The sequence below is a fragment of the Triticum aestivum genome, chromosome 2B, assembly GCF_018294505.1.
Source record: "Triticum aestivum cultivar Chinese Spring chromosome 2B, IWGSC CS RefSeq v2.1, whole genome shotgun sequence".
Taxonomy (NCBI): Eukaryota; Viridiplantae; Streptophyta; class Magnoliopsida; order Poales; family Poaceae; genus Triticum; species Triticum aestivum.
This window is the reverse complement of record NC_057798.1, coordinates 797812307-797824625: the sequence shown is the minus strand read 5'-3', so window position 1 is coordinate 797824625 and position 12319 is coordinate 797812307.

The following is a 12319-nucleotide window of genomic DNA, read 5'->3' as shown; positions in this document are numbered from 1 at the left end:
GGTACATCGTGAACATCCGAACCGTATGCACCGAAGAACAAGTGTCGGCGATGTACATGGCGAAAAGAAGCGAGAGCCGGCGTGTGTGCATACCTGACCCATGACATTGGCACTGCTTTTTAGGCGAGACACGATCTCCTCGACTATCCCATGCCATTTGGATGATCTCTCAATGGTTTGAGTGGCCTTCGAGCCACGCTACATGTGGATGGTGGCGAAGTAGGGGTCGACCAGTTTGCGCTCATCGAACGCCGACTTGATGTGCGTCCAGTACGTGTCGGCATTCTAATTAATGCCGGTGATAGGGTCGAGGCAGACGGTCTTCCATGCTTGGGCGAGGCACTCGTCTTTTCTGGACATCCACTTGACGCGCGGCTCGCCCGTCCTAGCGCCCCGCTTGTTATTTTTTCGTTTCCTCGTCGGTGCATGCGCCGACTCCTCCTCCTCGCCGTCGTCAAGCTTGTTGTCCATGTTGCCAGTGAGGTCCATTGTATCGCCTTGCGCCTGGAACCCGGGGGAGGCGAGGACGGCAACCGAGCCGCTCGTGATGATCTCGTCCATGTCGGCTTCCGTCACGTAGGGTTGCCGAAATGTGACGACGAGGCTTGCGAGAAGGGCAGGGAGCCACGATGCAGAGGCGGAGTCGGGGAGGCTGCGTACGCCGGCGGCGAGTAGCTAGGTGTACAGGGGTACTGGATGCCGGCGAACACGGGCGAGGGCGTGCATTGGTCGGGGTTCAGACCAGAGGGTGAGGCGCGCTGGGCATGCGGAAAGGTGATGTTGGGGTTCAATCCACCATGCGCCTCGTCGTCGGCGTACCCCCAGGGTTGTGGCGACGGCGAGAAGCTGGCCGGCGACCCGACGTTCTGCTGTCTCTAGGTAGCTTGCGGGTCGTGGCCGCCGGGCGGAATTCATCATCCCCGCGAGAGACGCCTCTTCCTGCTCCGCTGTCGCCGTCTTCGCATTGAGCCTGTTCCGCCGGTCGGTGGTGACAGCCTCCCGGCATTGAACCTTCGCCCTCCAGTTGGCATTCGACATGCTTGGTGGTTTTGCCGACGGCGCCCTCGGCTTCCTCTGCTTCGGCTGGGTGGCATCGACAGCGGCAGCGACGCGAGGGGTTGAATACTTCTTCGGCGGCATGGCGGGATGGCGGCCGGTTGGCAGGGAGAGGGAGGAGAATGGCGAGAGAAGTGGGGCAGAAGGGGGAAAATTGAGGGAAATAGAAGGGAAAAGTGGGTGATCGGCAGGAAAATGCCTGTCTCTCACCGACAGAGCGGACCCCCTGGGGCTTGGGTTCGATTCTGGTTCTAGATGTTGACAATGATGTATTCCATCATCATGCAAAATCTCAACTCGAACTACCTTGTATTTTGAGCCACACAAAAATGAAAAATCTGAAATTGGATTTCAAATCAATCTGCACTTTTGCCATTTTTACATACACAGTATACAATACAGTGTATTTCGAGTATAAAATTTGCACTATGATAGAATACATGATCATTTCCTACATCTAGAAGTTCTTTCAGATTTTTTTGAAACTTTATAATGTCGTTTTAAATTTTATTAAACAATACTACATGTAGCCCGCCCGGTCTATAAACGCTCTTTGACCGTATGTTTTGTGGGGCAAAACCGAGCTTTTCAAAGTGATGATACTACTAATCAGGAGAGTACGTACGTATGTGTTGGTTCGACTACTGGTACTAGTATATATGGTTGCGGGGTGGTGGCGCTGGAAAGATCACAAATTAACAGCTTAGAACACAAAGCACAATGGAAAGCATTGAGGTTTTAGCACTGGTAGCCGCTGTGCTCTTCTGCCTAGCCGTCCTCCGGCGAAGCACCAGTCCTGCGGTCCAGCTGATCAGGGACCCTGCCGTTGCCCACAGCCTCCTTAACGAGCACGCCGACGCTTTCATGAACCGGCCGTCAGCTGGCCTTCTCACGGCTCTGGCGACCTGGACTCGTGGCCCTCAACGGAACGAGACCTTGGCGACCGTGACCTACGGCTCGCACTGGCGATCACTCCGGTCCAACCTCACTGCGGGCTTCCTCAACCCCACGCACCTCGCCGCCGTTGCTCCGCTGCGGGCGGATGCCATCCAAGACCTTGTCACCGGCCTGTCACAGGCCGGCGGAGAGGAGGTGGTCATGCGGGAACACCTCGACCGCGCCATGTTTACGCTGGCCGCGCGGCTGTGCTTCGGCGGCGACCATGGCCTGCAAGAGAGCGGCGTGCGCGCCATGCAGCGCGCGATGGACGACCTCTCGCAGGCCATGGACGACACGGTCTCCTTCGACGGCTCGACACTGGGCAGGATCACGCACTGGAGGAGGCTGCGCCGGCTCTTCGGCCTGTTCGCCCCGCTGTGCGAGGTGGTGCGCCCGCTCATCGCAGCAGCACGGGCAAGGAAGAGCGGCGACTCATACGTAGACTCGCTCGTGGAGCTCCGCGTGCCGAACCCCGACGTTGACGTCGTCGACGCCAAGCGTGCGCTCACCGACGACGAGATCCTGGGCCTAGTGGCGGAGTTCCTGGCCACCAACACGGGGGTGATCGTGGCGTGCATCGAGTGGACACTCGCGAACCTCGTCATCCAGCCGGAGGTGCAGAGGAAGCTGCGGTGCGAGATCGACGAGGCGGTAGCAGCTGGTGGTGGTGAGGCCGAGCTCTCCGAGAAGGCCATCCGCGACATGCCGTACCTGCGCGCCGTCGTGCTCGAGAGCGTGCGCATCCACCCACCTTCGCCTTTCGTCACGCGCGGCGTCCACGACGTCGCCACCGGCAGGCTGAGAAAGAGGCTCATCTTCATGGTGCGGGAAATCGGGAGGCACGGGAGCGCGTGGACGGAGCCCGGCCAGTTCAATCCGGAGCGGTTCCTGCCGGGCGGCGAGGCGGAGGACGTCGGCCACATGCCGGGGCGGAACGAGATCAGGATGATGCCGTTCGGAGGCGGGAGGAGGTTCTGCCCGGGCTCCAATCTGGCGATTCTGCAGGCCAAGTTCTTCCTGGTGGCGCTCCTGCGCAACTTTGAGCTGGCGCCGCCCAGCAGCGGCGTGGACCTGACGGAGGTGGGCGACTTCAACAACGTGATGAAGAAGCCGCTGCGTGTGCGCGTCACTCCGCGCAAGTTGCCCTAGAGGGCCATGCATACATGCATGACCTAAATGATATGCATTATCGTCTACTATCATCTGCCCTTCTCTTGTGTTTTCTTCAACCTGTTTATGTTCAGAATAAGGTTTACGTACCACCTGTTTATTCTTCACCAAAGGTGCCTGATGGTACGATCGATAACCATGTAAAATCGGCATGCACAAATGTTCATGTGGTATCTTCGGAGGGGAGTTGTGCTAAGCAAAGACAACCTTGCCCATCGCAATTGGCAAGGAAGTAAGTGTAGCTTTTGTACGCACGATGAAACAATAAAACACATCTTTTTCCAGTGCAAGCTTGCACTCATCTAAATAACGTCTAATTATATCCGCCCACAAGTGTTGTCAATATTTTTGGTCATTAGTTGGATGGTATTTCAAATAGGTTCGAAACGTTATTGAGGGTTGGAGCGTTTGCCTTATTATGGTCGCTTGGACTAGGTAGATTTTTTTTTTGGTTTTCAATAACATAAACTCGTCTGCTTTGTAGGTTATTTTCTGTTGTATGCACTCGCTTAGTATGTTGTCTACGCTACAACGAATGGAGTACCAGCCGCTGTTCAAGGCGGTGTGTACGCGGTTGGAGCGGATGGCCGAGGAGTTTTTTTCCAACATGGGTGGCAACATAATCTTCAGATCGGTCCACCATCTTCTTCGACATAGGCAGAATGTTGGTCCTATATGACTCTACTGTTGCCGATATGTCGGTTTCTCATTTTTTTTGTCAGGCTTTTGATATTTGGCTGTGTGCATCTTTGTTATGCAGAGACCAGGTGTTCCTCATCATGTTTTGTATCCGGTCGATGCTACATTTTAAGTTAATAAAAACGCCTTTATCGAAAAATTAGAATGAGAGAGACACTAGTAGTAAGCTAATACTCAAGTTGGCCCAGCTAGCTAAAGTTCTCCTGAAACAATTATAGTATGGTTGAGTACTTGAGGTAGATCCCGTACCCAAGTAAGTTCAAGTGTAAACGAATCCTAAACAGTGATGAACAAATATAATTAAGTAGTAAGTTAGCCAAGCTCCATGCTCAATCCTTGTCCGCATATGCAAGTAAGTACTCCCTCCATTCCAAAATATAATGCGTCCGTGCTTCCCGATGTCCAACTTTGACTATAAATTTAACCAACGAGACCGACTGCGGCGGGAGAAAAAATATATAATTGAAAACTTCTTTTGAATACGAATTCACTGGTACAACTTTTGCATCCGCCACAGTCCGTTTTGTTGGCTAAATTTATGGTCAAAATTGAAGCACGAGAATAGAGTAAGCACTATATTTTGAAATGAAGGGAGTACAACAAGTTAGCTAATCCTTCTGAAGAAAAGATCATACTTATTATTGTGATCCGTAATAATGAGTAATGAATAATCCGCAGCCAGCCTTACAATCAAACCATGCTGACCTATCAATACACGCGACCTTTATGAATGAATACGTACTGTTTCTATCATCTACAGTGTCGGTGGACTCCCTCGCTCCCGACCCCCTCGCGTCACCACCCAGGGTGATGCCAGGGGGACAAACTCATTGTCTCATTCACGCCGCCAGCCCTCCCGCGAGGCAGATAGTGCAGGAGGGTTGCGCCGGATCTCCCATGACACAACTGGGGCGCGGCGTACGAGTGTCTTCAGGCGGCAACCACGGCGGTGTCTGGGCTATGCAGCGGCAGCCGGCGAACCATGTCTAGCGAGGTGCTCCGATGGGATCCTCCGCTATGCGATGGGCGGCGGCGGTGGCCGTGGTTCGGCTACGACCGGCCGATGACGCATGATGGAGCCGGGATGGGGCGGCCGGAGGTCCTCAACCGGCTTACCGACGACACCGTACATGGCGAGGGTGTGCTCGGATCCAGTCAGCGGCAAGATCATGGTGGCGTTACTTCCGATGAAAATTGCGCCGACTTCGGTCATGGCGGACGATAACGACGTCTCCGACGTCATTCCCCTGTAGAGGCATCGTCGTTGCAAGTTGCGTCAACATGTTCGAGATGTTCCGAGGGAAACCCTAGATCTGGGTCTACCAGATCGGACGATGACGGCGCTTTCAGTGTTGTTGTCCCTTCTGGGGGCATCATTTTGGAGCAGAAGCTGGCTGGAGGGGGCAAGAGGAGGAGCGATGTTACATCTACCGCAAGGCTGACGACGGATCCCGGCGGCAATGGTGTTGCGTAGTTTCGGCGATGGGCGCATGTGGATGGATATGTGCAGGATGGTGGCTTGACAGTAGGCCTGACAAGGTCGGTGCGTCAGTACCTGCTCTCGAGATGGATCGGTGGAAGATGGCGGCGGCGGTCTCTGAGAGTGCGCCAGACCGATGTGTGACCTAGTCCCGGTATTGTGGCTGGGCTAGGGCATTGGGTTTAGATGTTAGGCTTTGGTGCGTCCCGGTATTGTGGTCGGGCTAGGGCATTCGGTCTAGATGTCAGGCTTTGGTGCGATGTTTGTTTGATATTAGGCCCGGACATTCGACACTCCTTCATCAAGGGGATAGAAGTAGCGACAGGTGTTGCCAAGATGGTGGCTTCAGACTTACTAATGTATTATTTTATAAGATCATTGTGAATAATTAATAAAATGGATGTATGCATCGCCCAAATGCAGAGGCTGTAGTATATCCCCTTTTTCTTAAAAAAAAAGAAAGCTATAGTGTCGGTGCTGTCACTGACATGCGAGCCAGGCTCTTTGATAATCCTTTGGGAGCATTTTGCCAAGCTCGCCCGCTTCTCGCCTACAGGGCTCAAGTAGGCAACCTCCCTTGTCTGCTAGGAAATTCGGAAGGAGCAGAATGCCAGACTGTTCAATAAAAAGTACTCGATGCCGTCTATATATCCTAATAGGCACGATCAAATTCGGTTAATGATTTATTAGATTTAGAGGCTGAGCGGACGCTTGAGATGATATGTAACTTAGCTGCGGTTAAACCCATGAATAACTCTGAGATCGATGCTTTGGGGGTTAGGGTACTCGATAATTTGTGTGCGGATCTCGCTCATTCGTCTCCTGAGCCTGAGGAGGAAGTTGAGCGAGTGGACTTTGTAGAAGTGCGCGCCTCAGAGACTAGTTGTGAGGACCAGCTGGAGAGTTTCAATATTCCTAAACGCAAATGAAAGCGTAAGATTTACCCGGTTTCCGCAGTGCGTAGGAGCGCGCGGATTAGAACAGCTAAAAAATTCCATGACGAGTTATGAAAGGAATCTTTTGGAATAGCAGAGGTCTGAAAGACTTGGCTAAAAGAAGGTTTCTTGCTGAGGCTTCTATTGAGCATAAGTTGGACTTTATTGCTTTATCGGAAACTGGTAGAGCCGACTTTTCGCCTCAATTTCTCAATATGCTGTCGGGAGGTATTGAGTTTGATTGGCATTGTCTACCGCCGCGAGGAAGATCGGGTGGGATTTTACTCGGAGTTAGATGTGACTCGTTAGAAATCCGAAGCGTGGTTATGGGGGATTTTGCAGTTAAGTTTAGGGTGAGGTCGAAGACCGATGGGTTTAACTGGGCTTTGGTGGCGGTTTATGGAGCTGCACAGCCCGAGCCTAAACCAGATTTTTTGGCTGATTTAGTTAGGATTTGTGGTTCTGAGCAACTGCCTATCCTAGTAGGGGGTGATTTTAATATTATCAGAAGGCGTGATGAGAAGAATAATGATAATTTCGATGGTAGATGGTCGTTCATGTTTAACACCATCATTGAAAGTCTGGATCTGCGTGAGATAGAGCTTTCGGGCAGGAAGTTCACTTGGGCTAATGCCCTGCCTAATCCGGCGTTTGAGAAGCTGGATCGGGTTCTGGCTAGCGTCGAATGGGAACAGAAATTCCCATGTGTAACGGTGCAGGCACTTACACGGGGCATTTCGGACCATATGCCTTTATTCATTGACTCTGGGGAGGCTACCCATGTGGGAAATAAGAATGTCTTCTCGTTCAAGCTTGCGTGGTTTGAGAGACAAGGGTTCTTAGATATTGTTGCGAGAGAATGGGCTAAGGGTGCAGGAGGTAGAACTGCACTTGAGCGCTGGCAGAATAAAATTAGGCACTTGAGAAGCTTCCTACGAGGGTGGGCTAAACATCTTAGTGGGGTTTATAAGATTGAGAAGGAACAACTCCTTTCGCTTATTCAGTCCCTAAATGTAAAAGCTGAGAACATGATCCTGCCAGCCTCAGAGCTTCAGGCGAAGCTCGATGCGGAAATGAGGCTGAAAGAGCTAGTTCGTGAGGAAGAATTAAAGTGGGCGCTTCGGGCCAAGGTCCGACGGGTCGTCCAGGGGGACGCGAACACACAATTTTTTCACATGATTGCTAATGGCAAGCATAGAAAGAAGAAAATCTTTCAGCTTGAACAAGATGAGGGAACGATTCTGGGTCAGGAGAACTTAAAGCTGTATATCACTGAGTACTACAAGCAGTTGTTTGGACCTCCAGAGGAGAACTGTGTGTCGCCGGATGAGTCTAGGATTGAGGATGCGCCTCAACTGACAACTGTTGAGAATGATATTTTAATTGCTCCTTTCTCTGAGAAAGAGGTATTTGAGGCCATTTCCCAGATGAAGAATAATAAGGCTCCTAGCCCGGATAGTTTCCCGGCCGAGTTTTACAAGAAATGTTGGCACATTATTAAAGGAGATCTATTGCCTTTGTTCAATGATCTTTTCGCTGGCCAACTTCACCTTTTTAAGCTGAATTTTGGAACGATAACACTTCTTCCTAAGAAGACGAAGACGGTGCGGATTGAGCAATTTCGGCCAATCTGTCTTCTTAATGTGAGTTTCAAATTTTTTACCAAGATCGGGACGAATAGGCTCACACAGATTGCGCATACTGTGGTGCAGCCTACTCAATCTGCTTTCATGCCGGATAGGAACATTCTTGAAGGGGTGGTGGTCCTGCATGAAACGCTCCATGAAATTCACACGAAAAAACTGGATGGAGTGGTTTTTCAGGTGGATTTCGAGAAGGCGTACGATAAAGTCAAATGGCCCTTTCTACAACAAGCCTTACGTATGAAGGGTTTTGACGAAGCTTGGAGGCGCCAAGTTGAATCTTTCACGCAAAAAGGGAGTGTTGAAATTAAAGTGAATGACGATATAGGTCATTATTTCCAGACACACAAGGGCCTGAGGCAAGGTGATCCAATGTCTCCTATCCTTTTCAACATTGTTGTTAATATGTTGGCAATCTTGATAGGAAGGGCAAAGGAGGCAGGGCAAGTAGGTGGCTTGGTGCCTCACCTTGTCGATGGTGGTGTGTCCATTCTGCAGTACGCCGATGATACAATCATCTTTATGGAGCACGACTTGGTTAAGGCGAGAAATATGAAGTTGGTATTGTGCCTTTTTAAGCAATTGTCCGGTCTGAAGATCAACTTCAATAAAAGCGAGTTGTTCTGTTTTGGTAGAGCCAAAGAGAAACAAGATGCTTACAAGCAACTGTTTGGTTGCGATTTGGGGACTCTTCCGTTCACTTACCTTGGTATCCCCATTCACCATCGTAAGTTAACTAACAGCGAATGGAAGTGTATCGAGGATCGGTTTGAGAAGAAATTGAGCTGCTGGAAGGGAAAACTTATGTCGTATGGAGGGCGATTGATTCTTATCAATTCGGTGCTCACGAGTTTGCCTATGTTTCTCTTATCCTTTTTTGAAGTTCCAGTTGGAGTTAGGAAAAGGCTGGACTTCTATCGGTCTCGTTTCTTCTGGCAGAGCGATGAAACTAAGAGAAAGTACCGTCTAGCCAAATGAGATGTCATCTGCCGACCAAAAGACCAAGGGGGTCTTGGGGTTGAGAACCTTGAAGTTAAGAACAGATGCCTTCTCAGTAAGTGGCTTTATAAGTTATCTGTCGAGACTAAGGCAACTTGGGCGCATATTCTTCGTAACAAGTATCTGTACTCTAAGACCTTGTCGCAGGTGACGGCTCGACCCACTGATTCGCCCTTCTGGAAGGGGTTAATGAGGGTCAAAGCTACTTTCTTTAACAGAACAAAGTTTGTTGTCGGTGATGGCAATAACGCTCGATTCTGGGAAGATACCTGGCTAGGTGATGCACCACTGGCACTCCAGTATTCGGCGCTTTATCGCATTGTGCAGCGACGGGATGCACTGGTTGCAACAAGTTTGGAATCTGTTCCTCTTAACATCCTATTTAGGAGGGTGCTTGTGGGTGACCGGTGGGAGGCTTGGATTCATCTGGTGAGTAGACTCATGGAGGTTCAGCTTACTCATCAGCCCGATCAGTTGTGCTGGAAGCTTACTAAATCTGGTGAATTCACAGTCAAGTCGATGTACATTGATGTCATCAATTCTAGTGTAATTCCTAGTTCCAAACACGTTTGGAAACTTAAGGTTCCTCTGAAAATCAAAGTGTTTATGGGGTTTGTGCATAAACAAGTCGTTCTAACGAAAGATAATTTGATTAAGCGCAACTGGACATGATCTACTAGGTGTAGTTTCTGTGATCGGGATGAAACTATCAAGCATCTTTTCTTTGATTGCCCGATGGCGAGGGTGTTGTGGCGCTCGGTGCAAATTGTCTTTAACATTACTCCTCCGAATTCGGTCAGGTCGTTGTTTGGAACGTGGCTGGTTGGTATAGAGGCCGAAACAGCTAGACAAATTCGAGTGGGAGCATGTGAGTTGTTATGGGCAATTTGGAACTGCAGAAATGACTTGGCTTTTAACAGAACAACAACTATTCATTTTTTGCAGGTTCTATTCCGGGCTACTGCGCTAATCCGCACGTGGTCATTACTCACTCTGACGGAGGCCAGGGCGCGTTTGGTTACTGGATCTGTCCGGTGGGAGATGGTAGCGCAGGATATATTCAACCGGTTTGGATAGCGGTCATGTAATAGGATAGGCGCTTAGTTTACCTATCTTTCTTTACTATGCCAGCCGGTTGTGGCTTTTGGGCCTTGTTTTATTTTGCTTGCTCTATATGAGCCAGAATCCTTTGTTGCAGCATTTTACAAGACATTGTTGAACTACTTTATTTTTTATAAATGTGGCCGTATCCATCTTTCTGATGCAGAGGCCGGGGAACCCTCTTTTTGAAAAAAAAGGCAGGATCAAAGCGGAAGGCATGCCCTGGATTGCCGAGGGCGCGAAGCACTTTGCTGAGCTCGTCCCCTGATTGCATCCGCGGGGGTCTGCCCCAATGTTGTGTGGTTTGGTTTCTTTTGCTGTGATGTAATCGCCTGTTATTATGGGCTTCGGCATTTGTTTCTCTTCGCCTTTACCAATGAACAGGCAGAGATCTTGCCCCGTTTCCAAAAAGAAGTATTTAATCCTATAGTCTATTATCACATATGTACCCGTGAAAGTCAAGAAAGTACACGCTACCTTTGATTATGGACCTCGGGAACTTGATCACCTTGTGGATTTGTCCAAGGACCTAGGTCACCGAGTCATTGGATTGACGGGAAAATTGTCAAGAAATGAGTAATGAGCATTGAAGGGTTTGTTTCCTAGCCAAATGTCTATGCATAATCGGGTCTTTTCTCCATTGCCAATGTTGAGAAGTCCAAATCTTAGAAATTGTCGTTGCTTCTATTCAATCTTGATAAGTATTTACTAGGCTAGCCCATGGAACCAACTAACCGCGTATTCAAACTGTCATAATTTACATGTCGTCAGTGCCTTAGTTTGAACAGATTCATTTAATCTGTTATTGCATGAGAAGACTAAGTACCCGCTTACGGCTGCTAGCGCACGATCGTCCATGTTATCATTTATTCATGCAGCTCCTTGTGATGACTGCTTTCTGTTGAATAGAGTAACTTGATAGACTATTTTGTCCACCATTTTGGTTTGTTGTGCAACGTGAGACGTAAATGTTTTGACTTATATTAAGCTGATCACCACGTCGTTTGGATATTTTTTATAAAGGGTATTATTACTTAAAAGGTTTAAGCATTACACCCGGCTTTCACATAGCGAAGATGCACATAGCAGCAATCCAAAGAGTTAAAAAGAAATTGGAAGCAACTCACGAATTACAAGCAAACATCTGTAAAAACGCCTAGGCCTAAGGTGGACCAATCCGAATATCAAGTGTCCATCCATATTGGATAAAAATATCCCTCGCCGTTCACTCCAGCCGTGCACACTCCTGCATAAAAAGGTCTCGATATTCCACACGTAGTAATGTGGACCACAAACAAAAAAAACTTTTGCACCCGTAGACTACCTGCAAAAGAGAATATTTGTTATCATTAAAAGCCTTTTCATTTCTACCAAGCCATAGCGACCAGATAACGGCTACCGATCCCACTCTAATAATAGTTCTGAACTTGTGAACAATCCCATGCAACCAATTGCCAAAGATGTTTTCAATGGATCGTTGTGGATAAAAGTTAGAAGCCATATGGATAGCTGACCAAATAGAATGTGTAATTTTGCACTCGAAGAATAAGTGATTTATCATCTCAACCTGTCGACAGAAAACACACATTGTACTTCAATGCCACTTACGCTTAACAAGGTTAGTGCAATAGACGACATGTTGCACGTGGTTTTGTTCTTCTTTCTCGTTGAAGTGTTCCGGCATCCACATGATGTCTTTACCTGTGTCTGGCCAGACGATGATGCATGCTGTCACACCGAGAGGGCCCTAAGAATATCTCTTCAACGTCAGAGGAGCAAACCCCACCCTCGAGCTATCTAGTACCTTGTCATACTTTTTGATGGAGTAGTAAGTTGTCGGTATGATCACCTTGTTCCAACAAACCTTCAATGCCCATTGCCCGATTATTTACAATTATTGTTGCCGATCATCTCATTTCACGGTGATTAAGGTCATTGTGACAAATCCGCCACTCATTGAGCTTGGGAGGTCCATAATTGATGACAACAAAGTAGCATGTGATCGGCTAGTTGCTCGGTTATCATTGGTTCAATTGTCAGAGGTTTGGGCACCTTTTGTTGCAAACCCAAACAATTAGCAGTTATCTGTAAGATTCAAGTACAACACCGTCGGTAAGAAATCTCTTAGATGCTAGTAAATTCCTACAGAAGTTGAGAATCCCAACTCAGATATTTTTTGCTTTTGTACCTAAAACGACGTTTCTTACTAATAAAGCACAATCTAATAAAGCGCAACCAGAAAGGAAAAAAATATGTTCTTACAACTATGGCAAGACGATCAATCATTTGTTCTCAGA